At 29.9% G+C, this 26,070-nt stretch overlaps 1 protein-coding gene across 3 annotated transcripts in view; it reads left to right on the forward strand.

The window, feature by feature from the left end:
- LOC130664202 (brain tumor protein-like) overlaps positions 1–26,070 on the forward strand; it is a 134,544-nt gene that overhangs the window by 80,905 nt on the left and 27,569 nt on the right. Inside the window, exon 1 of one of the 3 annotated variants that reach the window (XM_057464029.1) lies at positions 1,120–2,037. The exons of the other annotated variants lie outside the window; for them this stretch is intronic. The gene's annotated coding sequence lies outside the window, so the exon portion shown is untranslated. Of the gene's footprint in view, positions 1–1,119; positions 2,038–26,070 lie in introns of those variants that run through there. 3 annotated transcript variants of the gene reach the window in all.

Consider the following 26,070-nt stretch of genomic DNA (forward strand, 5'->3'; position numbering starts at 1 on the left):
AAAGATAGATCGGGTTATATTAGGTCCAGGTTAGATTTTGGTTTGATCTCTCCTCTATCTTCCATTCTCACTCTTTTACACCCGGTCGATCTGTACTTGTCTTCGTCAGTGTGGAGTAGACAGTCCAGACACCGAAGCTTGTATATAACAGACGAAAAAAGGGAGTCGTGACTGTTGCAGTGTAAGTATTAAACCAGTGTAGGATATATAGAAGAGGGTGAATTCGTGCTTGTGGTCGTTTTCCCCACCTATTGTGCTATATATCCACACACACTGACGTTACGGATGTTGCTGGTGGTGGTGGTGGTGGTGGTGGTGGTACTCTGAAACTCTAGTGGCGCGACGGTCGCTGTACGGCAACGGCAACGGCTATGAGGATGACGACGTTTACGAGAAAAGCACAAGAGCAAGTGAGAGAAGAGAATGGGAGCCAACGAATAGAAGAACGAGGGGTTAGGACGCCGACGTCGGGACGCCGTAACGCGCACACACTTTAGTTACCAACAGACCGCGCGAGCGTTCACATAATTGTGACGTTGAGTGTGCGTCAGATACACGAACGAGAGAGACAAATGTTAGTTGTTAGATGACATGCTGTGAGGACTAAAAAAATATTCCCGCCCAAAAAAAAGTTAAAAATTGCAAGAGTGACGTCCACGTTGCTGACATTTTTTATCTTTTATTGAAAATAAAAAAAATCCCGCGCTTTTTTAAATCTTTTTTTTTTTTCTTTTTTTTTATAACTTTTTCGTTATTCGAGTCGACGAACAAAGGAGCTGCGTAGAAAGAGAGCAAGTCTATAATCTCAAGGAGCTGGGAGAGTGAAAAGAAGAAAAGAGATAAGGAAGAAAGAGAGAGTTTATAGAGAGGAGTGACTACTCGCGTGGGCAGTTTCAGATCGGCGAACCGTCCTCGAACTCCGCGTCCATTCGCCCTCTTGTACTCGCTATTGCTATACTCCATATATATATATATATATATAGTATATAGTTGGCATATAATACATAAGCAACTTAAACTTGGACTCTCTCTCTCTCTCCATTCGCTCTTACTCTCGTGTCTTTTCGTGCTTGTCCGCATATTCGCCAGCAACCAACAGCGGCGAGTTCAACCGAGGAAGCGGTCAGTCACGTAGTAGCGTTGGAGCTGAAACGAACAAAGAAACATAAAAACGCTTAACCTGACGTTTAAATTTCAAAATATCGACAATTATAATTAATTATTAAATATTTAATCGACCTGTTATATTTGCTTTCAAATATTTAAACAAAAAACGTGTGTGTTACTCCGTGATTTAATTTAATTAAAGTGACGTTGATATTTAAAATAATTAAATTAAACATTCCTGTTGTTCATGAGGTTACTAGCTGATTGTTATAATTATTGATAATAGTTTTTTTGAAATTGTAAATATTCTGTGATCGATTTAATATTTGACTTTTTTTAATTTTATTGAAACGTGCTCGGTGCTGAGTGAAGCCACGGTTTAGTACTGGATTGGTGCGACGCGCGCAGATCTCGACACAAGCCGCGCTAGTGCCGGCGAGGGCGAGCATAACCTAAACTCCGTCTCGTCTCGGAGCACCAGTTTGAGTCAGACAGACGCCGGGTACACACGCGAGTTGTCTCGACTTGGTCTTGGTCTTGCAAATTATCAATCTCTGCTTAAACTTTTATTTAAATCTCGACTCCGACGTTGTCTGCTTACTTGAGTTTATTTAATTATTTATTTATTATTTAATTAATATTTAAAACAAGGATTGGATCGAGGACTGGAATTACTTACGTATATTTAAATATTTAAAAAGGGGTTACGTTTTTAATGTTTGTGATTTATTGAGAGTGTTTGTGGCAGTTAAATTATTATTATTATTTAAAAAAAGGGCTTAGTCGGCCAGCTCGGAGGAGTGAATTGTTTTTTTAATTTTATTATTTTAAATAAAAATAAATTACAAGGGTTTCTTTGTGTTATGTGCCACCAGACGAGAGTTTGAAGGAGAAATTTTACTAAGACTACGGATTATTCTCGTATATACGGTGAGTCCATTTTATTATTTATTTTTTTTTCGATTAAAGGTTAGGGATTTTTTTGTTTTGTTTAAACACGTGCTTGGTAATATATTTAAATAACAATATTTATATGTGTGATAATTTTTTGAATAATTGAATTTTATGTGCGGGAAAAATTGAATTTTTTAAAAATTTATTTACCAGTTTTGAGGATAAAAATCGATGACACTGAAGTTAGCCGACGTCTAATTTTTGAATTTCTTTTTAAAACGATAAATTGAAAAAAAAACATATTTGAAAAAATTGCACTGATAGTTTTTTTAATTTTCTACATGTGCATTTTTTTAGTTTTTTTTTCTTTCTAATTGAGATATTAAAAGAAAATTCGAAAATTTTTAACTGTCTTCTAAATTCAAGATCATAAATAAGCTGACGTTTAATAATTTTTGAATTTCTTTTTAAAACGATGAATTAAAAAAAAAGTATATTTAAAAAAATTGCTCTGATAGTTTTTTTAATTTTCTACATGTGTATTTTTTTAGTTTTTTTTTTTTTTTTGTAATTGAGGTATTGAAAAAAAATCCGAAAATTTTTAATTGTCCGTCAACTTCAGAACAAATTAATGAGTGTGAATGTAGCCGACATCAAACAAATTTAAAATTATAAATAAATAGAGTAAATAATTTTAAAAATAATATTTATAAAAAATGCACTTATTAATTTTTAAATTTTTTAAATGCGCATTATTTTTAAATTTTATTTTATTAATTATTTACTCTATTTATTTATAATTTTAAATTTGAATGATGTCTGCTACATTTACACTCATTCGGAAGTTGACGGACAATTAAAAATTTTCGGATTTTTTTTCAATACCTCAATCACAAAAAAAAAAAACTAAAAAAATACACATGTATAAAATTTAAAAAACTATCAGTGCAATTTTTCCAAATATTTTTTTTTGTAATTAATGATTTTTAAAAAAATAATTAAACGTCGGCTGTCTTCAGTATCATAAAATGAACACGTGGTTATTTATGGTGATAATTTAATTAAACGGATGAAAAATTTTCGAAGATTGAAAAATTATATAAATGAAATTTAAATTTATAAATAAATGAAAAAATATTAAAAAGTGCGTACGTGTATAAGACCGTGACAGATTACAGATGGGTTCGGAGTAATAGGGTAAAAAAAATGAACGACGAGACAGACAGGGAACGCGTGGAATTTTTTCTCAGGCTCAAGGACGAGCAGCTGCTCTTGGAAGAAGCGAAAATTAGCCGATCGGTATAAACGCACGTTCCGGTGTACATTATATTGGGGTTTCTCAAAATAACTTATAAATACTCTTGTTTCCATCTTCCGACGAATTACTCTTAATAATTTTAACGATTCAACATTTTTCTGAGTCAATAAATAAAATTTCCCCGGGAAAATTAAATTTTTAAATGAAAGTTTATTGCGATTTCAAAATAATTAGATATTATATATTTCCAAGATTCCAAAAAGTTTAAAAGTTTAATTAGTAACTTTAAAACAGTTTAAATAACTTAAAAATTTTATTAAAATGTCTGACGTTAATTGTTTGTCTTGAAAACAAATGAATTTTTTTTTTATTTAACATCGGAGTTTTAAAAGAAGAATAAGTTTTTAAGTAAAAAAAGTTGATTTTGTTTTTAACGACAGGCAAATATCGTAAAATTGTCAACAAATTCTCACTTGCGTATTTTATATTTTTTATCTTTAAATATTTTCCTTGCGCTGTCCACAAAGGAAAGTGCAGAGGTAAAGTTTAGGAAATGGCCGAAGGGAAATCGAAACTTGGGCAGTTTCAAACAAGAATATAAGTTGTCTAGCATGAGGGTGAAAACTTATGGAAATTGAATGGATGAAAATTTTTCTCTTTTATCTCCCGAGAATTTTTTTATTCGTTAGTTTCAAACTTTACTTCTTTTTAAAACAACTTCCATAAATTCCTTATCAAAAATAATACTATCATACAATTTATCATTATTAGCAAATCAATAAACATCAGCTCGAGTCTCTCGTCAATAATTATAATCAACAAAGATCTCAGTTACTTAACCAGCTCATTCTTTATTGAAGTTCATACTCGAGTTTGTATCGCAATGTGCAAGTAGAGTGAAATTCTGCCGGTGAAATAGACAGAAAATGGATACGAAGGTTAATTAAACGTCGCTCTGAGTACATTTACGCTTTGCTTCAAGTTTTACTTGAGAAAAAAAATAAATTTGATAACTCGCGCTTACTTTTATATCGGTTTTAAAAATATTCTCAACGCCCGTATGAAAATATATATGGTAAACATTAGGGTGATCCAAAAAATAACAAATTTTTTGTTTTTCTCGGAAACAGGTTCAAAAGTTTCATTTAGATAAAAAAAGACGCCTGTGAAAATTACAGCTCTTAATATTATAAGTAGCTAACGATGCGTCATAGAAATAATTGGCAGGCATATTTTTGTAGGGAATTGAATGCTATACAAAAAAAAATTCTTATCATTTTTTGATAAATCTATTTGTTCAAAAGTTATTTGAGGTTGAAGTCGAATTCATATTAAATTTCGAGATTTTCTTACTTTTCCGGCGAAACTATCAGACCTATTACAAAATATCATTGGACCTTTTTTGTAGACAATTTTATTCCCTAGAAGTTATTTCTAATAAAGTTTTTTCGAATTCCGCATTGTTTTCTAGTTGTTTTTATTTTAATGTCATGCTCATAAAAAAAATAGTCTTCTGATCGATTTCCGAATCTGTTTCCGAGAAAAAAAAAAAATTGTTATTTTTTGGATCACCCGAGTAAATATATATTAAAAAATATATGTTACAGATATAAATATATATGTGACAATACATGAAATCTTACATAGAACTATATATAGATTTTGGCCGATTTTATTATATTTCTATATATTTTCTCTTATATGATTTCATATATTTCCGTATAACTTCAATATATTTATATATTTGAAAACTTATAATTTTAATATATTCAAATATAAATGTTATTTATATATGGAAACAAATAAGAATACATATATAATTAATCATTATATGGCACAATATATGTACCATGTATTTAACTTTATATATTTTTCGATATATAGAACCATATAAGTTTCCCGATATATATAAGAATAAATAAAATCTATTCTTTTCTGTCTTCCTCTCTCTGTTATAAGATTCAAACTGTACATATATATGTGTGCTAGCTTACAAATTTACATATATAATTATCAATATATGTAATACATATATGCACGAATTTATAAGTTTACATATATGATTATAAATATATATAATACATGTATTAACTTATAAACCTACGTATATAATTAATTATATTAAAACTTACTATATTATATATATGAAAATATATATCGTTTTTGGTCACTCATATGGTCCCATATTTATTATATATTTTTCCATATATATTTATCATATATGGTATTTTCAAGCGGGCGACCTTCAATAAATTTGCCCTTGAAAAGAATTTTAATGGGAATTTATTTAACCAAAGAGAAAGTTGCCGGCTACAACGACGATTACATTGTGCAATCTTTTAAAATGTGATGTTGCAAAATGTATTACGTATACGTTATTTATTTTATATTTAATTTTTTCTCATGCACCAAAGACGTTACCGTGTAATGTACTGACGTATGCTCAAGATAATCTTATTTGCCAATTCAATTGTCTAATACTGTACCGTGAGAATTCTCTAAAGAGCAAATAATCATTCGTATATGAGCATATACATTTATATATATATATGTGTAAAGTATAGGTGTAGTTAAAATAAAAGTTTAGTCGTTGAACTTGAACACTGACGCCCTCTCACGACCAAGTCCCTTCTCTTTGATTTGTTTATCTTTTTCTTGTACATACTCTCTTTCTCCTTTCATTTTTATTATTTTTTTATCCTCCTTCTCCTCCCCCTCCACCTCTTCACTTCCCGTTTGCCCATAGACGTGAGATTTACGAGGCACTTGAGAGTTCTAGCTACCAAGTGAACGACCAATCGCATAGGACGTGCCGAAACTAAAACAGAAATGTGCTGCTTCCGTTCATATGTCTCTCTTTATCTCATTATACTTTTTTTATACTCGATGAAATCACATTTTCACTTTTACTAGCCTCTATTTTTTTTTTTTTTTCATGCCAAGTAATCTTATGTAATTTCGTTTCATATATATCTTAATATCAAAAGATTATTTAATTACAAATTTACGATTCTGAAGTTAGCAGACGATTAAAAATTATTGGATTTTTTTTTCAACGTCAATTAAAAAAAAAAAGTTAAACTAAAAAAATGCACATGTAGAAAATTGAAAAAGCTATAGGTGGAATTTTTGAAATTTGTATTTTTTTCATAATTTGTTGTTTTTAAAGAAATCAAAAAATTATTTGTCGGCTAACTTCAGTATCGTACAAATTTAATATTTTTTCATTCAAAATATTTGCAATAATACCGACACTGAGTAAATATTTGACGTCAATAATTAATTGCATTTTTTTTACTGAGAATTTAAATTGATAGAAGTTGATGTAAAACGGAGTGAGATGTTAGTTTTTATTTTAGAAGAGTAAAATTAATAAAATTAAATTCCAATTTACTTGGGTTGATTAAAAAATACAGGTATAGCTATCGGTTGGTTATAATGAGCATTAAAAGTGTGGTATAGATTAAAAGAGTGACTGAGGGAAACTACGAGAGCTTTTCTGATGACATGAAAAGACAAGATAAGACGCAATACGACAATTCAAGCTGTGCGACCGCAATTAATTGCTTTTCGTTTTACTAGTTAAATTAACCGTTATACCCTCTTTACTCCTTACTCTACTTGTATAATTTCAATAAGATACAAACGCGTCTGTTCTCTCCCAATCCCCTTTCCCCGACCCCTCATTCACTTGATTTTCATTTAATTAAATTTCGAACGATTGATTTAAAATTATAAATTTTCTTCTGATAATTAAAAAAAATAATTATCTTTAGTTTTATCAAAGTAATTACACAGAAAAAAAAAATTCTTGGCACGAAAAATATTTCCTGAGTCAAAAAACGAATCGGATTTAAAGTCTCAAAGTTCTCAATGAGGTTAAGATGGACAACAGTATAGAAAGTTATCCTAGTTTAGTCCTCAAAGTAGTATTTGCGACCCATTTTACCACTTTGAGGACTAAACTGGAGTAACATAATCTGTGTTAGAGCCTCAAAATACTCAAAACACACAGGAACAATTTTATCCACATTTGAACCTCAAAAGTCTCATTCGACGTATTCTCTCCCCTCCCTTTTCTATCTAAAATCTTTCAAAATCCGAAGTATAACTTTTCATTCGTTGAGGATTTTGAGGCCTTAGTTTTTATTTATAATTTAAAGCCGATGAATTATTCGCATTTAGACCTCATAGTTCTCATTGAGGATTTTGAGTACTAAAGTAGTGTTACTTTCTGGGCGGCAAATAAAACATCAAAGAAATTGAGGCATTTGAGGATTAAACTAGAATTTTTTTTGACTCAGGTTTGAAGTATGAATTAAAAACAAAAATTTTTTTAGGACTAGAAATAATTTCTTGCGTGAAGAAATTTTTCCTCGGCTCGCGAAAATTTTTCTTTCCAATTCACTGTGCAAAAAATTTTTTGAGCCACGAAATCCTTTTTTTCATGTACCTAAAAATCAGAGGATCTTCCGCGGAATGAAAATTAAAAAAACAAAATGAAAAATAAAAAATCTATTGGATCTAGATTTTTGAAATGTTTCGCATAAGTACTAGTGTGTCAGCCGAAAATTGCGGGCCACCCCAACTACCCCTTAAGTAGTCAAATTACATAAATTTTTCCATTTTCGTCGCGCGAAAATCGTTTTGATCTTCGGGTAAATTTTTTTCTGTGTAGAAATTGTTGACAATTCAGATAGAGAGTAATTAGTGTATGTAAAATAATAGAAAAGTTATCATGTTACGCGAGTATCAATATCAAAAGTTAGCTTTTGTTTGTAAATTTAAAAATTGAAATAAAAAGTTGAGCAAAAATAATATAAAAACTCCATGAACTCCCGATGGCTTATTCAAGTTGTGGTAGCAAATGAAAAGTAATTTTTTATATTTTTTTTTTCTTTCCGCGTTATATTTTGTTTTGTCTGCTCATACATTTCACGTTTGCTGGAGAGTAAATTTAAATCGTGCGCCGGAAAAATGCTCGCGAATGTAGTCGTGGTAATAATAACAAAAAAAAATAAAATAAAAAGAGCAGTAAAGAAGAGAATAAAATAAACGATGGTAACGAAACAAACAGAAAAAAAAATTACAAGTGAAAGAAGAAAATAAAAATGAAGGCGGTACAAGTGCATGGAAAAAAAATTAATTGAATGAAATAATAATGAGCTCTGTTTCGTTATAGAATTCGTTTGGGCGTTTGTTCAGAACGTGATTAATTTACTATTTTTTTTATTATAAATTTCTGCTCGTTATATGATCGAATTTTCATTAGAGTGAATCACAATCCGAGTAATATTTTTTTACCTTCATTTGTATGATTTGTTTAATTAAAAACTTTTACTCCCCTTATTTAGTATCCCAAATAATAATAATAATAATATACTTTTTTTTTTATCCAAGAAAAATAATCAAAGATAAATATTTTCCGTCTGATATTAAACGTCAGGCTGATGGAATTTTCTAGTACAAACGAATCTTTGTTCACGTGGTTAATACGTGAGTCATACATACGCTTCACATATTAATCGATTTCCATCAAACGTTCAAAGACAAGCTCATCTATTTGTCGTCTCACAGTAGCTGTTGTTGATTAGAAGGGTTACCTTGAAAGCTGCCGCGTTACTCATTTAGCCTCGATACATCTCGATTATTAAGAGAATAAAAGGTGACTTTAGCTTCTCATACTTAACCCCCACGCATTGTCCTCTTTATTAGTCGGCTGGCTAATTTCCTGTTGACCAAAACTTCAACGACAGTTGACGCTCGAAATTCATTAACATATAATATGTTTTTTATTCTTTTAATAGAATTTAAAATTAATATTTTATAATAATAATAATAATAATAATTTGTAGATTAATTAGTCAGATTAAATTAATACCGAGATCTAGTATCAGCGAAAGTACTGTACTCTATATTATATTATCTCTATGTGCTTCCTCTTATTCCACGTGGTCAATTACGTAATCGATGAGAGTAAAAGAGAAGGTTCTTATGAAAATATCAGAGCACTAATATGCTGCGTATGCGTGACCTTTTTTTTAAATGATTAAGCGATAAAATATAAAAAATAATGAAAATTATAAATAATTAATTTTATTATTCTTAAAATAACAGTCTATTTATTATTGTTTTTTTACTTTATCTTCAAGATCAAGTAATTTATTATTCTGTAGGTTATAAATAAACCGCGATTATTATTTAATTCTTGGATTATTAATAAAATTTAATACAACGTACAATTTAATCTGGTTTATGTTCAGACAAGAGTAGAGTGAAAGGGAAAGTACTTTAGTTTACTGTAAATAAAACTCACGGTAAAGATAAAATAAAATCGAGTATTTTAGAAAGGACTTTAAATACGAAAGTTTCAATTATTTTACACTCAAGTATTTTTAATACATTCTATAGATCCACTAAAAATAAAACTATTGTTGGAAAAAAAATATTTACTATGTAATTAAATTTTTTCATATATTTAAATATAAATGTATTATGTATATGAGTTTACATTTATGATTAAGTATAATATAATATATCAGAGTGCGGATTCTCTTCACAGCTTTCTGCTGTCGTAAGCGCAGCCTTGTACTCTTACGTGACTTTTGAACACGTACGTGATTATCCAAGTTCGAATTTGCTCCTTATACGCACGCTCGTGAGCGACGACGCGTCGGTTTTAAACAAAGAAATAAACTCACCCGCACAATATATGTGTGCATATGTGTATGTACATATATAATACAATATGTGTCGTAGTAGTAATAGTAGTGTGTCAACTCACAGGAGAATTTATTTTCCTTTCTCTCTCGTTCCATCGATTCATCTCGTTCGCTGGAGACACGTCTGACCAGTGAGATAAGAGTAATATAAAACGAAAATCGTGTAGAAAAATAAAGCAAACATCATTCGATTTGCTCTTTACTTCCTTTTTTCTTTTTTAAGTCGCCAAATCTTTATAAATTACTCTCACCCTATTTATCATTTTGTTACTTAATGTTACGTAGAGGAAAGGAAGGAGACATTATCTAATAAAAAAATGTCAATAGTGGGAATTTTGTTGACTAGTTATATTTTTTGTTTAGTCAAATGAATATTCAATATCAATGATCCTAAAGTTACGAAACTAAAGTTAGCCGACGTCTAATAATTTTTGGATTTTTTTTTAAACGACAAATCATAAAAAAAAAATATTTGAAAAATTTGCACTTGTAGTTTTTTTAATTTTCTACATGTGCATATTTTGAGTTTTTATTTTTTTTTAAATTAAATTATTGAAAAAAAACCGAAAATTGGTCATTGGCTGCTAACTTCAGGATCATAAATTTATATGATCCTGAAGTTAGCAGACAATTAAGAATTTTCGAATTCTTTTTTTTAAACAAATCAATTAAAAAAAAAAAAATATGCACCCATAGAAAATTTAAAAAACTATGGGTGCAATTTTTTGAATTTTTTTTCCAATTTATGGTTTTTACAAAAATTCAAAAATTGTTAGACGTCAGTTAATTTACGAGAGTAGCAGACATCAGACAAATTTAAAATTATAAATAAACAGTAAATAATTAAAAAAATAATATTTAAAAAAAATACACTTATTAATTTCAAAATTTTCAAAGTGCGCATTTTTTTCAAATTTTATTTTAGTAATTATTTACTCGATTTATTAATTATTTTAAATTTGTCTGATGTCTGCTATATTCACACTCATACTAATTTCAGTATTGCTATGATCCAGCCATAAAAATGAATTAAAAATGTGGGGCAAAATGAGCCGTTTCAAAAAATTAATTTTTAAATAAAAATTTTTTTTGATACTAATAATTTGACATTCAATTTTGAATTTAAAAAACCAATCAAATTTTATTTTTCGGCTGAGTCTTATTGATGTGAAATTGATTTTCAATTATCAACTAAAAATTTCAATGAAATATGAAAATCAAAATCTGTAGGGCCAACCTTAGATATAAAAATTCTACGAACTTTTAATTATTTTCCATTTATTTTTAACTTCACTACATAGTATATATTTATAAATATAAGCTGTCAATAAAAGAGAGAAAAGTAGTTTAATTTAAATGACCGAGTGAGCGGAAGCTTTTAAAAGTTGATTGATTAAAATGCACTGCTCGATATTTTAATCGCGGCGCGTGATAAAGAAGAGAAATGGAACAAAAAAGAATGAGGATCGATGAGAGTACAAACAGAGTACATAAAGTTAAGGCGAGACGAAGAAAAAGTGATCAAGATTAAAGGATAGAGGAATGAGAAAACAGTTGACAAGTAGGCGGGTCTCATCGACCCTGTGTAGTTTCTCGACACTTCGCTCGTCATCCCGAAGCTTCTTCATATTCACCTACACCTCGACTGAAACTCAAGCGTGCCACGTTTCTTAACCTTTTTTTAATCTCACCTCGCTAATTACTTGTCCAAACTCCCCATTACATTCTCCACTCACTCATCATTTTTCAGTCTAATTAAAAATTAAATACTTGATCAATTAAATAATTTCGACTTTGAATGCTTACATTAAGTAATTTTTTCTTACAAAATAAATAGAGCAGTCAGTGAATTTATAATAGTTTACAAAAGTTGTAAGTATTGGCTGAAAGTTTGTTTGATTCGAGTTTAAAATTGTTTTCCAATCGTTTGGGTTCGAATCCGCGGAGCAGGGAATAAGTTCGTCTTGAATAGAAGACGTATTATACACTTAACTTTTAACAAACTTACTTGCTATGTCTATCCGTACACAGTATTGATCGAAATGTAAATGTAAATGCGTTATGTAGCTACACATATATATGTTTATAAATATATGTGATGTCTAATATGTCTTAGAAGATTAAGGAGGTTTGTAAAAAGTGAATGAGTCTTTTATAAACAATTATCAAAGTAGAGTATTGAGTCGTAGTTCCGAGGTCACTGGAAACGCAGTCAGTACTTGCATACATAACAGCATGGGTATAGATAGTAGTGATATATGCGGTGGTGTATTTAGTTTTGTTATAGTTTGAGGAAATTGCACACGCGTTGCGTTGTGCGAGTGTGTAGATTGTTGAGTGTTTGTTGTTCTACATAGGGCGGCATATGACGTGTGTAAAACCGATTCGATGGTTATTATATGTCGTAGTCGTCGTCTTGTAGCATACGAAGATCGATATCTTGACGCGACTACTCGTGCTTATAAGGCGTGACGATGACGCTACGGTCTTTAACCTTCTTCGTTTTTTTTATTTTTTATTTCTTCCTCTTTGGTTATTACCTTCTATTATTCTTAAATTATTACCTGCTTTTATTATTATCAGTGGAAAAATTTCAAATGTTATCATTTATTATTTATTGGAATTCTAAAATTTATATATATATTTGTTTTGACTTTGTACTCATGTGACATGTGAGATTTTTTGATATTTAAGGTAAAAGACCTAGTACTCGATCACTTCCTGTATTTGTATAGATATATTTAGTAAATATAGATATACGAATATATGAGTGATCGGGTACTGGGTCTCTTACTTTAATCGATTATTGCGAAAATTCTTTAAAAATTCTAATTTTTTTTATAGAATTTTTTTTTAATTCATATCGAGATTTCAAAAAAAAAAAAAAAAAAATTGTAAATAAAAATTACGAAAATTCAGTCGATGGTTAAATATCTATGAGAAAATATACACGAGACATAAAATTTCTGTAAAAAGGGTCAAATATATATAATTTTAAACTTGTCGTACATTTTATGCCTCATAGATATTTTTCATGTGAATATTAAGAATCGCGACGAATTTTGAGGTCGATATTTAGTCATGTACCCATTTCAGTCAGGTATCTTATTGAATTTTCATGATCCTGGTACATATATTCATACCTAAAGGTATTTTCCATGGAACGAACTAACTCATTTCATTTTCTTCTCATTTTATTAAACACTCACATCCATAAGAGTAGTACGTACGTAGGTACATTTCGAGGTCCACGATCTTGTGCGGCCTTGGCACGCTTCGCTCGTTATCCCCCGACTTTTCTCCGTGCTCTCCATCACCTGGCTGACACGCGAGCAAAGACCTACGAACAAAAGGAAATAACGTACAATTGGTTCAGACACTTGAAAGTCATTACTGCACGGATAATAATTCTATTTTTTTTAGTTATAATTTATATTTCCAGTTGGAGTAAAAAAGAAATAATCATAATAATAAATTTAAAAAAAAATGACAATTATTACATGACTTTAATTGTTCTGTTATTTTTATTTTGTTTTTGTCAATTGGATAAAACGCTGATGCGGTAATAGTTGTGTTCGGTGTACGTTTGAATCGATCATAAATATGCCAGGTGCACGAATACGGTACGACCGGATCCAGCTGCCTGTTATCAGAGCTCGTCGCGAGTCAGCGATTATCGCCGGTTAAAACCTATTGGGATCTCTTTATACTTCACGCTAGGAAATTGACGATGTGTTTTATGGAGTTTAAATATTTCATTAACCGAATTTTCGTAAAATTTATTATCTACATACGATTAACAATTTTTTATTTTATTCCCGTATTTAATCATTTTTATCATCAAGTCCTTTGTACAAATAATTGAAAAAAAAAACAAATATGATCATTGATCATATATTAATAACACACATGAGATGGAATTAAACAAAATTTTCTCATTTACTGTAGTGGTATAGAGCAATTTCAAGCGCGGTTGAACTCGTATTTGTAAAATCATAATTAACCGTCCGTGTAACATATCGCATAGCCGCTAATAAAATGTACATAACATAAATACATACAACTACTAATCGTTAGTGAACTATGCGTCGCATTGGGGATCATTATCGTTGTTTAACATCGTAATAACCAAATGTACCATAACCTGGCATTTAAATTTATTTATTAATTTATTATTCAATTAATTCGAAAAATATCTAGTCCAAATGAGATACAGGGGAAACTGGGACACAGTAAAATGACAAAAATAATTCATGCTCTGTAAAAATTTGCGAAGTGAATGCAGATCAGATGACTGTTTATTTATTTAATCCCCTCGGACTGAATGCGGATTTAAATAAAATCCAGGCCACTCCGAAATCACTCATTTGAAAAAAACTCCCAATTTACTCCGTATGCGGAGTAATTTTTTGTACAAACTCCGAATGACGGAGTGAATTTGAATTTAAATAAAATCCGTAATCACTCCGGATTTTTTACACTGCGTATATAAATTTCAGAGTAAAAATAAGTACCTGGGACACAAAACACTCCCGGTAAAATAGAGTACCAAAAATTTTTTAAAAATAAAATTTTATTTTATTTAAAATATTGATAAATTAATGATACTGAAGTTAGCAGACGTCTAATAATTTTTGGATTTTTTTTTAGACGATAAAACATAAAAAAAAAAATATTTAAAAAAATTACACCTGTAGTTTTTTAAATTTTCTACATGTGCATATTTTTATTTTATTTTTTTGCAATTGATTTGTTGAAAAACAAAAATTCAAAAATTTTTAAATGTCTGCTAACTTCAGGATCATGATAAATTATCGTAGCTTTGTTTAATTCAAGTGCAATAAAAATATTTGCGGTAATTAAAATTAATAATAAATTTTATAAAACCGAAAATTTATTTAATTTTGCTCCGAAAAAAATTTCATTATGAAAATATTAAAAGAATAACATTCCCTGAAAATATTACTTTTTCTTTGCATAAATTTTTTTCTTTTCATTTCGCTCGTTAGATACCTATACATTAACGGAATATTAAATTATACATTCATTATTTTCGGAGCGTACATACATCCACAGACAGAACACATGCGTCTTGCATTAGAGGAAAAGTAAAACTTTCTTGCATCGCTTCTTTCTTACTCGCGTAATTACGAGCCATTGCGCAACGTTTAAAAACCTCTTTTATTCAACTTTCATTTTTTTTTCACCTCATTATGACTTTACGTTACGGATTTTGTAACTTTATATATAATCAAGGTCGTGTTTTCATTTTGGTTAATATCCGTTTTTTTTACATTAAACTGCTCTATAGATCTCGTTTTCATTACAATTATGTAATTCGCAATTTTTTGAATAAAAGCTTAATATAAATTTTTAAATTATTTTTTTTAATAAAAAAAAATTGAATTCTATCATATTCAAATTTTGTTACACAATTAAAGTTAATATAACTTTATAAATGAATTATAAAGTAAAAAGTAAATTTTTTTTTATTAAAAATTAACGTCAAATACAATTACCTTGTCGGATAAAATAATAATAGGTTATATTATAGCGTTCTACTTAAACTTCATAAAAATAATAATTTGAAAACAGAATAATTGGTTTTTATTTTTAGAAAATTAATTTATCTTTTTAATGACAATTTAATATATTAATTAATATTATAAATAGAATCTAATGAAAAATATTTTATTAAAATATTGGACAAGTTCCGTTAAATACCTACGCGTATAATTACTTTTTGATGTTGCCTATATTCAAACTCGTGGTTTGGATGCCTGTTCAGCCAATCGAAACAAGCCAATTTCCGACCAATGCGAATTATCAAGTTGATAAAAATCATCAATTTAATCCTTGGGGATCAAAATTCAAAGTCTATATTCGCTGCATTAGTTTCTGACTCAATTTCAGCTCAAAAATAATCGAATGTCATAACCAGTCAAGACGACAGTTGAATTTATGCAGACATATATAGCCATTGGTCTCATTTCGACTAGTTCGAGACATTTAATTTGAGTTTTGATACAGATAATTATGAATAATATAGTTTGTGACAGGAGATAAAATACAAAATTTCAAATTTCATGTAATGACAGCACTTGCCTTTGGCTCTGACAGTCAACTTCGCTCTTCTCTTTTGAATTTAATCAATGAAAAATATTTAACCAGTGAATATTAATTGACAGCAGTATTTTTTATTAATTTATTTCAATTAAATTATATGAAATCGTCTGTTTTCATTACACGGAGAAATCGTTTTTGTTTAAAATGCTGTGGTGTCATAGTAAAGTCGGACCATATTGACCACCTGATGGAAATTGAAATAAACACATGCAAAAATGACTAAAACCATAGTAAAATTTACATTGGTTACAATAAATTTTGATGTATTCGTCGTCAATTTCGTTATGGCCATAGTAATTTTTGTATCTGTTTATTTCAATTTCCGCAGCTGGCCAACATGGTCTGGCTTTACCATGACACCATAGCATTTCAAACGAAAATAATTTCTCCGTGTGTATATCACACAATATTCTATCATTTTGTTTCCAAAGTTTCGTAAATTTTTTATTAACTTATTTAGAGCTCAAAGTAATAAAAAAACCCGCACAAAAAAATATATATCCCGGCAAAGTACCCGTACGAAAAAAGTATATATCCAGGATATGTACGGGCAAAATTGAATATATGTCTCATATATGCGGCATATATTCAGATTCGCCCGAATATATACAGATATATACTTTTTCCGTGCGGGTATTATACAGAAAAAAAAATTATCTTGAGTCAAGAAAATATTTTGGAAGACAAACGTTTTTGGAGACCAAGTCTAGACTTTCTTGAGCCAAGAGAACTTGTCTTGGTCAGAGGAGATTTCTATTTTATTATCTGAGAAAATTGAGGTTTTCAAAAAAATTTTCTTGAATCAAGAATATTTACATTCAGTCAAGAATTTTTTTTCTTTTTTTTTGGATATGTATGTTCGGCTCAGATCTTTAGTATTGTTGTATATATGTTATTTTGCCGGTTAATATTCCCAATAACATATTTTTTCGCCTAGAACTAAACAATCACTTTGCAGTTTTAATTACTAGTTTAGTAAATTGTTCTGCACGGTTTTAAATCAAGTGATTGGTTATCCAAACGATTGTAATAAAAAATACAGTTAACCCATTGTCGTTTTCTCTTTTCACATACAACAATAATAATAATAATAGTAATAGCAATGAAAATGATACGACAGCGTCTAGTCTTTCGTTATGACGGTTAAGAAAGACGTATATTTAATCTCATAATCGGTTCGCGACATGAATCATCGTCATCGTCACCTTAAACGAGATGGGTTAAAGATAGAGAGTGAGAATTCTTACCCATTCAGCAAATGGAAATTACTGCGAGGACGATGACAACGTAAGAAGATAAAAAAACAGTTAAATAAAATAAAACGATGATGACAAGCAGAAGAATCTCTTTTGTCATTCAGCAAACGTGCATTAACATTTCCGTCTCGCTAAATTCTTCGGTTGTGACTCCGTGATTATCATTATTACTTTTTTCAAATCATATTCCTCTGTATGTTGACGCGATTTAATTTATTATTTCATTTTTAAAATTAAAATTCCGACTGACATTTAAATAAATTCTCTTATAAAAATCTATAGTTAATTAAAACATTTAAATGTAATTACAAAATTAGTAATGCATTTAATTGGGTAATGTTAGTTGGAGTAATGTCGTCAAATAAATAATCCGAGGTCAGGCTTGATTCATTCTTTAATTAGACGATAAATTTCATTTCTATCATTAAAGTGAAGCGAATGACTTTACTCTCCCTTTCTTGCTCTTTAACTCTTACTCTTACTCTTATTCTCTCGGTATCTTATCTAAACGTGTTCAACGTCGTATTTATTATCTCTCTTGGTATTCTCCAAAAGATTCACGTGCTCCATTAGCCCCGAAATTCACTGGATTTCCCTCTGGACGTATTGCCAAGCGGAGTTGAATTTCCCACCAATTTAATTATCATTTTAATTAGTCTTAAACTATTTTAATAAATGTGTGCGTTAATGTTTAAACTTATTTCATATAATAGAAGTAAAGTTGTGATAATAATGAATTATTCAGGTTTTTTGAATCTATTTTCCATCTGATGATTAAATACTTACTCGAGGATACAATAAGAAAATTTAGCAGCTCGTGTATTTGTAAATGTACGAGTGTACTTTGTAAAGTAACGTTGAGTAAACCGAGTGAAGAAATATTGCATTGAGGTATGAAGTAATGTAAGGCTTGATGCCGAACTTGGTCTGAGGTCTCGGTATTTCTTCAACGGTTGTGGTAATGTTGGAGAACCACCAAGGACGCAAGAGCGGATCAAAAGCCTAAGCAACCAGAAATACTGTGCGTGGATTTTATGTACTCGTTTGTACATTATTGTATATATGTACAGTGTATCTTTGCAAGACATCTGGCGCCAGGAGTACGTAAATAACTACCGAAAAAAAAAAGACCAGGTGTAACCTTGGCTTAATTCGATTTACCAACTAAAAGACTCTCTCTTATTCTTTTTTTATTTTCCGTTACAATTGACAAAATTTTTTTCACGTTTTATAAACCTGTAATCACATCTTAGTGTAGAAAAAACAATTAACCACTTGATTATTTAATTATTAGTCGATATTAAAATTCTGAGCTCGTCGCGGTAAAATTCAAATTTATGAAAAAAAAAAAATTGATATATATGGGGCATTCCACGCCAAATCGATCACTTTTGACCCCGACCCCTTTCGATTTGGCTGAAAATTTTTTTTTCCTTTTCTCGCATTAAAATCATTTTTCAGAAAATTTTCAAATTTTTTTATCCAACCCAAAAAAAGTTATGAGTTTTTCAAAGCTAAGGCTTTGATTTTTTCAAATAGCTATAACTTCTTCGAAAATTGACTAATTGGGACTAAAAGAAAAAAAAATTTTCAGTCAAATCGAAAAGGGTCGGGGTCAAAAGTGGTCGATTTGACGTGGAATGCCCCATATATATGTATATAGATTTTTTTTTAGATGAAAGAAACAAGTAGGATATTGACCTTACCCAAGTAATTTTCGCAGGATTAAATTTGAATTATTTGTTTTTGAAAAAGCTTGAAGCGCGATCTATAAATTTCAAATTTATTTTAAATTAAAATTTGTTTATTCAATGAGAAAGAAGTTGGTCAAGATGCTTTGTAATTTGTTTTAGAATATAATTAATTGATTTTTTTTTTATTTTATATTATATATATTTTTTTAATTAACGTTTTATAAGAAAAATAGAATCGTAGCAGCTGTCACGACCTCCTACCGCTTAATAATTCACCAGCCGTGAGAAATGCAAAAGTGAGAGCACAAGAGGAGAGGACACCCTGTCATTCCTTGAATGGCTACTAATTTGCGTCAGTTGCTTTATAATTGCGAGTACATGTGTATATTTACAACGTGTAAGCAGAGATAGAAGGAGAGAGTATGTACTACTGGGTTGTGTATTTGTCATATATATATGTATATATGTTTTCATGTGCATACATGCATATATGATAATGACATAAAAAAATGAAAAGTACCTCTCCACCTATATTTTATACTTCTCTGACTCTATTCACTTTAATTTCTAAATGTTATTTTTATTATTTTTTTTTTGCTCGGAAAAATTAAAAGCATTTGTTTATATAACAGCAAGCATGCAAAGTTACTCGTAAAAAAAGTGTCCACAAGAAAATATTTCGTTTCACTTGAAAAAACTTCGCTGAAGTTTAATAATTTAATTAAAATTTCAAATTGTTTTTACTTTTTTTTTTATAGCGAAAAGTATTTTCTCAGTAACTCGAAAAAGTCTTTGGTAAATAAAAGTTTATTGTCATTTTAAAAAATTTATTTCAATAAAAAAAAAATGGTGATAAATTATCTTAGAGTTTTTCTTGCAGTTCATTTCTATTTCCGAGTTTAAAATAAAAAAAGTCATAAAAAATAGCATAGAATTGGAAAAGTGTCTCGAGGACATTGAGATTCGTCAAAAGGTTTTTTCAAAAATGTAAGCCAGAGAAAAATCGACTTGAAGAATAAAAAAAAGTGAGATAGAGAGAGAGAAGTGATAAATGTACACATCATGTATTCAATGCAGACTTCGACTTTACCATACGTCTTTTACACTTTTATATCTTTTCTTTTCAATTTTTTATTTTATTTCATATTATATACACACATATTTATAGTCAGATACCTACACATAAATATATTTATATATATTTTTTTTTCTTATTTTTATTACAACTTTTTCCATCAGTTTCTTTATGTTGTATTATATCCTTTTGATACAAAACCTCCTTTACTTTATATATATACTCAAATTTATCTACTGTGCTGACTATCGGCAATAGATCGATAAAGAAGTGTCCGAGTATTTCACAACTATTTTATACGAATTTATAACCATCAACCTTTCCCAGTAAGGTATAGAGTATACCCACGAGCTCTTCATCTCCGGTGAATTTATAAACTTTTCGCGTCATAAAGCTTCCGGGGACGTATACGTCAGGAATACGAATGATTTTCGCGACAGTTTAAGTGTTTCATACAACTTTGGCGAATTTAAACACACATATACAAATACTTTATTAAATATATACTTGCGCACACATAAGTTTGTATATATTTTGCGTTTCCCCCTTCTAACTTAGCCCGAGTCATCGCGATGAAGAAGGAAGTCTGAATCGCTGACGGTATCGCTGCAGGAAGTTAAAGACCCAACCGAGATTCAAGGGGTTTCTGGAACATGTAAATCTATGTATATATCTTTATAAATATAAATACATATATGTATACATGCTGCAGAATGCCGGGTATGCTATAGATAACTGTGTCGTGGTATAGAGCCGACTATATAAGTATACTTACGCGTGAAATATAGTCATTGCATACACACGTGTGTCGCATGTGAGGAGGAAAGCCTCAAAGTCGATAAGACCACGTTATCTAATGGAACTTTCAGTTATACTCCTCACAAATAACCTCCGGACATTTTACGAGAAAGCTCACACTAAATATTTTTATTTATTTTCCTACTTCGTTGTTGATATAAAGTTATTTCATATTTTAATTTATCACTTTATATTGATATCGACCTTTATTAATTAATAAATTATACTACTAATTTTGTAGTATAACAAATCTACAAAAATTTTTATACAAATAAAATAATTAATGGTAATTGTCATTAAAAAGTTATGCAAACATTTTAATTGTGTTGACTACTTAATGTTGAATAGATAACACAAGTATCGCACTGCAAACTTTGGACAATTTACTTATCCGAAAGTTTATGTCTTCATCATCTTCATCTCCGTGAGTGTATATATATATACATATTCAAAAGTATAAGTAAAACTTAAAGATAATATTTAACTAAAAGCGAATCTGATGAAATGCTGTAGTGATATCGTATATCTCAAACATTTGGGTTGTGTCTCCTGAGGCATTTTCTCTTACGGAAATTCATGCCAGAATTCCACTAGCTCCTTTTGCACCATTACTGCTACCAACACCACTGATACTAGTACTGTTACAACTACAACACCAATGTCGACTTGGTCGTCGTCGTCGTCGTCGTCGTTTAGTACTTTGGTAGATGCTCGTTAAGCTTGGAGTAAACGGCGCTGAGGGTTGATACGCAGAGGCAAAGAGGGATTGAACAGGGTACCTATATCCGTCAGGCATATCGGGTCTTGTTGATAGGCAAACTGCAGACGAGGCTCTGGACTACTTTGCTTCAAGGGTTCATTATCATCAGATCTATCATCTATTTCCTTTCCCTCTATCTCTCTGTCTCTATTTCCCTTTATATAGATATATATGTATGCGTACATTTTCACGTACAAGAGAACAACGCACTCGAGTGTAGAATGCACTATGGGAGTAGGAAATCCTCAAACGGATCCAAGGAAAACCGTTTAGGCAGTTGGAAACGTCCAACAAACACACTTGCTATTGCCTCCGGCTTCTTCCCACATCCGGAAGACCTCAGACCTCAGTTCTGTATCCTGTTTGTGTCCTTCCTTCAATGCCAGAAGTTACTCGATTTCACGAACCAGAAATAGCAACAGCAACAGCAACAGCATCACCAGCTTCTGTCACAATACTGTGTTTAACGTATATATATTGTTCCCATCTATGTATTTATCCCAAATGCATTGTACCCGAATCTCTATTTATTCACAACACTATCTGGAAAATTGAGGTTATCATTGTGAGTTTTAGTAGTTTCTGCTATTATTAAGTACCTAAACTACAATAGTAGTATACAGTAATATTGTATAAGTCAGTTCAGCCTCGCTAGGTCTAAACCAGAACCCGGTTATACCAGACTTCCTTCCCTTGTGACTAACATTCAATCTCTTCTCTTCTCTCTATGGTTTGAAACTTGACCGATGTGGTCAAAACTTTTGATTATAGTTATTACGGAAGTACAACAAACTTTACTAATCAAATTCCGTTGGAAATACTAGTGTCAAAATGATGACATTGAGTTTAATACGTTCGGTTAAGTGGTTTACTTTTAGCTGCAATTTTACAGATTCCATCGCAATAGTACCGCCAGAGTATTCATCAACGGAAATATCTTTCCATATAACTTTAATTGTCAAAGCTAGTCATATATTTCTGCAAAAAATATATACTTTGGGTTCACATTAAAGAAAAATTTAAAAAGTAGAATAAAAAAATCAGTAAAATTGTCCGACATGTTCAAACGATTGTTCATACATGTATATATATTGTATATATACATAAATAACGCTCTTTGTTTTCTTTGGAATGGTTTTTTTGGTCGGTTAGTACTGCAGCGCGACAGACATACAAATACACCATCTGTGTAGCTTTTTATGTATTTTTTTCCCACATTTCCGACTGTATAGAGTTGTACAGCAGCACAGACTGCGACAACGACAACGGTTAGCATTTTACTATACTGGCAATTAGCAAACACACGCCACTCAAATGTGTTTACTTCAAGCAATTTCAGGCTCAGCAACTTTGGTAATTACTTACTTCTGAATTTTCCCGCGCTAACACTTAGTGTTTCTCATATATAACTTACCTACATATATTATATTTTATTATGTTATATATCACCTTTTATGCATAAGAAAATATATGTTGAACCGTGAGACGAACGACTTTTCGACTTTTATTATTGCATAACGGCTTTTTTGTACAGGCTATTGTACGCGCGTCTTTTATTACCGATTTAAACATAAAACACATGACGTCCTTTCATGACGACATTATGTTATATTTTATTATTATAAATAATATTATATAACAATAAAAAAAATTAAAATTTATTAAATTAAAATGAGATAATTTTGCTTTAACAGTTGAAAATATTGCGTAGTTATATCAAAAACGGTCAGTGTTAAATTTTTGTCCCATGTTTTTGAATATTCTACTTTGTTATTTTTAAATTTTAATCGATTTATTGATCAACACTTGAAGTGTTATTCGACACGTACCTGTTTGTCATGAACCTGTAAATCGGAATTTTTTTCGTGGGACAAAAATAAAAAAACAAAGTGAAAAATAAAAAATCTACTGGATCTAGGTTTTTGAAATATTTCGCATAGGTACTAGTGTGTCAGTCGGAAATCGCAGCCACCCCCAACTACCCCTTAAGTCGACTTTGAGCAGTCAAATTTCATAAAATTTTTTCATTTTCGTTGCGCTAAAAACGTTTTGATCTTCAGGTTCATCAGAATTCAATGAAATTTTATATATTAGTAGACATTTATAAGAAAAAGGTTCAGTTGGATTTTTAAAGACCTACTGGGAACAAATAAATTCGTTGTAGTTTAGCTAAATGTATGAAAATCACAATTTTACTGGTTCTCCGTAGCTCTAATCAATAATTTAATTGGATCTTTTTCTTATCATTATCCACTAATATCTAAGATTTCATTTAACTCTGAAGGGTAATTCTAAAACCGGCATTACCACCGTAACGCAAATTTCTATTGAGAACTCGAGCGGTGGCTTCAAAAAAATTCGTGAAAAAATTTGAAGTACAATTTTCAAAACACATTGTATCAATTTTACCTTAATTGGTTTTACTGTGTATACTTTCTTTGTTATTTATTGTGTAATAATTAACTGGATATTTTTTAATTTTATGTGTACACAAATATATAACTGATATGCTACTTGATATCACCAGTAAACTATGTCGTCGTATGGATGCAGTTGATGGCTAGAACTCTGGTATCCATTACGCCGGAAGTCTCACCCAACTTCCGTTAATCGAGATATCGTGTTTACTCTCCACTATCGATTTATAAAATAAAAAAATATAAACAACGTAAAATAAAAATTGCTTTCTATAAATTTTCTCAAGTAATATCTCGTTACCTCATATACGCTTAAAATAAACTCCTTAGATTGTATCACCGAAATTGCATTTACATTTTTTTTTTTTTTTACATAAAAATATATAACCTGACATTATTCTATTTTCATATTTTTATGAATAATGATACTCCATATAAAAAGACTAAAAAAAAAAAAAAAATTACAATAAAAATAGCTTTGAATTTTTTATGGGTTTAAATTAATAGTTAAGTAGCGAAAAAATATTTTCCTTTAATACTCAGACAAAGTTTTTTCTGAGTCATAAATTATCGTTATGAATTACGTGTCCATAGAAAATAGTAATCTAATGTATAGTTTGTAATATGTAGAGTAAAGTTATGCTTTATATTAAACATTAGTTATCGTAAAACTTGTAAAGCGTCTACACTATAAACTCATACATTTAATATAACAACGCAATTAAATAGCAATACAATTATATGATAGATACATATGTATACAACATATATACATACTATTATTTTTTAATAGCCGATATCGACAAGTCACTCGTGAAAATTTATTACCACACGTGTAATGTCATTAATTGCTCCCATGCGGATGCATTAACACTAGTTCATTGGTTTTTAATTGTTATTTATAATAGTGACATAAATTATAACCCCAGTATAATTGCTAATTACTTACAATAATAATTATAATAACAATAATAATTGAAAAGTAAAACCATACAATTAGAGATGTTTTAAATCGAATTAAATATTTTACTATTGGGTTCGAAATTCAAATATTTTAACTTGTAACAAATTATGAAAATTTTTTTACATTAATTTAGAAATAGTTTTGACTTCGAATTCCGAGTATTTTAGTTTATACGAATAACTCAATGTCTGATCTAATTATTGTGAAAAAAAAGAAATTTGTGCTTACAGAAGATTAAAAAATTTGAATTTCTGTCAATAATAAAGCGAGCGTTAAATTTTTCTATTAAAATATCGCGTCAGTAATTCCAAAAGAGTTCATATTTTTATACGTCCTTTCAGCTTTAAAAATCTAAAGCCAAAAGGGTCATGTTTTTTTTTTATCCTCATTCATTTTGTAGGCTCATTTTATAGCTAAAAATTTTGAAAGCCAATGGGGCATACAGTTAAAATTATACGTCCTTTTGATATTCAAAAGTTTTTTTCAAAATTTTCAACTTTAGAAAGTCTTAACTATGATTAGGAAGTAAACTATAAATTGTACGCCCTTTTGGTTGAACTTAGTGACTAAAACCAAAAGGGCGTTCAAAAATATGTCCTTTTGGAATTACATTGACGCGAAATTTTTTTATAAATTTTTCATATTTTTTTATTATTGCAAAACATAAGTTGCGTAATTAGGGGCGAGAATTCAAAATATTTTCATTCATGACAACTAATTTAAAAAAAAAAATTAATTATCTGATAAAAATTTTCAGTTTACATTGAAAATTCAAATTACCAAAACTTTAAAAGGGGTCTGAATTTTTTTCTCTATCACACTCAAGTCAACAGACGGAACTATACTTATTGCACTTGCGCAGTAAATGGAAACTTTGTCCACGTTTTTCTCTTGAACGAATAAATATTTTTCAAAAATCAAAACGTAGACTGCTAGTTTATAGAGTAATGCATCGAGCCTCGTTCTTAGTTTTGCGTCTAGAGGTTTAGTTTGAGAAAA

The sequence above is a fragment of the Microplitis mediator genome, chromosome 2 (assembly GCF_029852145.1).
Source record: "Microplitis mediator isolate UGA2020A chromosome 2, iyMicMedi2.1, whole genome shotgun sequence".
Classification (NCBI taxonomy): Eukaryota; Metazoa; Arthropoda; class Insecta; order Hymenoptera; family Braconidae; genus Microplitis; species Microplitis mediator.